The sequence below is a fragment of the Myzus persicae genome, unplaced genomic scaffold (genome assembly GCF_001856785.1).
Source record: "Myzus persicae strain clone G006 unplaced genomic scaffold, MPER_G0061.0, whole genome shotgun sequence".
Taxonomy (NCBI): Eukaryota; Metazoa; Arthropoda; class Insecta; order Hemiptera; family Aphididae; genus Myzus; species Myzus persicae.
In genome coordinates, this window is record NW_019103766.1 from 126599 (window position 1) to 130675 (window position 4077).

Below are 4077 nucleotides of genomic sequence, written 5' to 3' on the forward strand. Positions count from 1 at the left end.
AAATAGACCACCAGTGGCGACTCGTGAGGTTCATTTAAGGTGGGGCACAAATATTTCCCCTAATTTTACTACTATCACAACTTTGAACTTATCACCAATTCCTGTTGCTTTTTAAGCAAAAAAATTCGTTTTTGCGCAACAAATAATTTTAAAAAGAAAGTTATGGTGTAAAAATAAATAATAAATATAATTATACAGTTAATCAGTAGACGATAATACCTACCGACAACATCTCGTAAATCGTAATAAAAATAGAATCCACACACAATCGGATTGTGCACGGCAACGCAAAAGTTGGGGAAATCTAATATAGTTGAACAACAACGAATTCGTGCCCACTGCTCAATACCCGTATGATATAATATTTACGTATTGTACGAAGTATTTGATTTTTTTTTCGTCAATATTTTCAAATGATATACCAACTATGTTATGATGGAATAAACACCTACTCAATTTTAAATTAAAATACATTTATCTTCTGTCTTCCAATTTTGTAGATGGGGCGCGTGCCCGTGTGCCCCATAGCACGAGCCGCCACTGAAGACCACGCATCCGAGTGTGGCGTCCTCTTAAATGAGTCTTAAGAGTTAAGAGGACGTAACACTGGCATTTGTTGTCTCCGTCTTACAAATGTGTAACATACCAAATTTAAGCTCGGCAGATCACGCGTAGCTTCGTTAGTTTAAAAATTAGAGTGACTAGACCTTTTATAAAACTTGATGGTAAGAACATCATCTGTGTTTGTATGCTGTTTTTTTACGACAGTTCAATTTTTTAGTAAGTTATAAGTTATAATATAGCGTAAATTAAAAATGCTCATAACTCTCTTAAAAATTGAACTATCACAAAAAACCATCCTAAAATCACAAATAATGTTCCTACCATCAAGTTTCATAATAGGTCGGAATCACTCTAATGTTTGAACTAACGAAGCTACGAGTGATCAGCCGGGCGTACATTTGGTATGTTACACACTTGTAACTTATAAGACGGAGATGACAAATGCCAGTGTTAATACTCGCTAGTTACCTTAAACAAGGTAAGTTGCTAACAAAAAATATTTTGAACAAGTAACTGTTGTCTGTGAGTTGTAACTCACAATATTATGCCAGACCTAACAGTTTTACAACTAAACTGACCCGTTGTAAAAATTGTTGAGATTATACAAGTATTTCTCAAGTAAATTAAACTTGTTTTCATTATTTTATGACTAGGTGCTGAAAATGCATGACCAAATTATAATGATCCAACTAATATAACTAAGGTATAAAATGTTAAAGTATCGGATACAAGGTAACCTAGTAAACTAGGTTTATATTATTATAAGGTAATAACGTAACGATATATTTTTATTTATTTTGAGATAATCCGGTCAAGTTGGCCTAAATGAATCGAATCGAGTAGAATGCTAGACCGTTTTTATGTACATTGGTTCGTTCGGTAGAATTCGCTTGCATGGTCGCATCCATTCGTGTTCGGTTGTAAATGCACCTTCGCCTAAATCTAATTTTATTTTTCACAAAACATAAATGATAAATCTCTAACTTATCGATTAATTTTGTTTCCATATAACTAGGTATGCGATTATTTTGATAGTTTCCTGTTATACGAGACTATGGCTGTTATCTGGACTTATGTTATTAGGTTTTGTAATGTTGTCTTTCCTGTACATTACAATGTTTTCTAGAAGTAGTTGAGCACGTCTTCGATTTCGCTATAGTTTCTAGTAATCACATGATTAAAGAGCTATTTATTTTATTTTATAAATTATAATTAAATACCTACATTGCTGTAGCCTGTATAGGTTTTACCCAGGATAAATAAAATGGGAAATTCACCTAAGTTGGACGATAATAATTCTATAACAGGTAGTAACTTTTTCTTCTTACGTATGACCAATTGCAAATAGAAATAAACGTGAGTTTACCGACATAGCGCCCGCTAGTATTATCAGTGCGTTTCCCGGGCGCCACTCCAAAAATACGTCCCATCGACATCCGCGACCGAACGCATACCCCGCTTTATCCTGTATATTATGTAATTAATATTATTATTATTTTAATTAACGGTTAAATAGATTGTTTCATGAATAATAATTATTTCCATCCACTAGAAAAAATAATCGTTAATAAAATGATAGACTAAAAATAAATTTAAAGTGATAAAAATAATTTTATATTTTTCCAAGGAACACGCTGAAATGATTTATAATAAATGTTATTAACTTATTAAACACATTTTGGAATCAGTAAATATAGAATGCATGGCATATTGTTATCGACGTTCGACAACGTCGTCATTTCGGGGAAAAAATAAACTAAAATGAAAATCAAAAATATCCTTGGATTCTACAGATAGTAACTGATACCTGACCCGACCGCCATTCGCCAGTAAAAATTATGAATTGTGATTTGTGAAAGCGAACACTACATTAGTCGAAATCGGCGATCAGGTCCATGTTTCAGATGTCGACCGTGGCTTTAGACGTCTTAAAATCACATTGCTCGGTCATTTTCTAGGTTGATATCCCAATTTATTTATTACGCTATAAATAACAGCCAAATAATATTTGTTTTATTTTATAGCACTTATAATTATTTTTATAATTTTATTGGAACACGAACAAGAATTTCAATAGACAATAGTACACAAAATATATGATAACTAATAAATAAATCACTATCTATTATAATATATTATTCTATATTAAAGCATATTTTTTTCAGTTAGGAACCGAATAAATAATTAAAATAATTACTTCCTTGGCGCCACCATAATAATTTATTAAATAAGTTGGAATGTCACATTTTATTAAATTGTACGTACTTTGTTTGTCCCTTGGAGAGTTGGAGAGCGCACATTTAAATCACGTGATACAAGTTAATTGAATTACAGAGATGACTGAAGAACTGGTTTTTGACTTCGTTGTCTTCTCGACCCGGCTTGCTGCCCGGCAGTCTTTTATTGCTTGATAGCCAGCTGGCCTGCATCCGCATCCGCATCCCCTTTTGGCATCAATCGCGATGGGCATGGCCCGGTTGCTCATAAAACGCAAATAATTTGTATTTTAGGGCGTAACACGTTTCCACCAAAAGTGTGCCTTTCCCTTTTCAACCAAGACAAGTTCTGTAAACTACGCTTACAAGATATATTAAAAGCTGTTAAAATTTAATAAATTAATATACAACATAATAAAAATGTACAAATTTAATAAAAAAAAAAAATATACAATAATATGGTATAAAAGTTAGGGCAAGACAAAGTAAATAATAATATAACCGTGTTCCGGTATTAACCAATTTTTTTAACCTATATTGTGTTTAATACAATATAATCTAAATATATTAATTAAAACAAAATATTGTAAAATATAAAATTACAAGTACGATTTTATGAAATCTATATCATACAATTTTTAAAAAAAATATCCACGACCACTAATTATTATAAAGTAACATTTTACTATTATACAATACTATTGAATCATTTTTTTTTTTATTAAATTTATAGATTTGACAATTTTGACAATTTTGACTATTATAAACATTATTATTACTTATTATTATAAGGTAACATATACATTTATATTATGTTGTATATTAATTATTAACTTATTACTTTTTAACAGCTTTTAACATAACTTATAAGTTATAAGCGTTATATATACCTCGTCTTGGTGGAAACGAGTATTGGGGGAAAAGGGAAAGGTACACTTTTGGTGGAAACGGGTACCGCCCGTATTTTAAGGTTAATAATATACTAATTGCGCTAGTTCAAATTTCCCTACCGAATATCTTCAGATATGAAAATATTGGTGTTCGTGGCCCAGTGCCGCAAAAACCGGGTGTGCAGAGTGTGTGGCGCACACGGGCCTTAAGGCTTACATACATTTGGGGGACTCCCGGGCCTAACCTGGAGCAAACATTTAAATTGTCTTAAAACTCAAAACTTAATTATTCAGAATACATTTTTTTTTAAGTTGAAACAAGTGTAGTTGTATGTATACTAATATTAGATTAAGTAATAAGTATGTAAAAAAATAGGATGGTAGGTTTAGAAAAAGGTGAGTAGGTA

At 31.6% G+C, this 4077-nt stretch overlaps 1 long non-coding RNA gene across 1 annotated transcript; it reads right to left on the bottom strand.

Annotated features, from left to right (window-relative positions):
• Positions 1-389: 389 nt before the first annotated feature.
• On the bottom strand, positions 390-3245 carry LOC111035237. The gene is made up of 2 exons (XR_002604631.1): positions 2830-3245; positions 390-2029 (listed from the first exon to the last, which is right to left on the bottom strand). It is a non-coding gene; the product is annotated as an uncharacterized LOC111035237 (long non-coding RNA).
• Between the last annotated feature and the right edge of the window lie 832 nt (positions 3246-4077).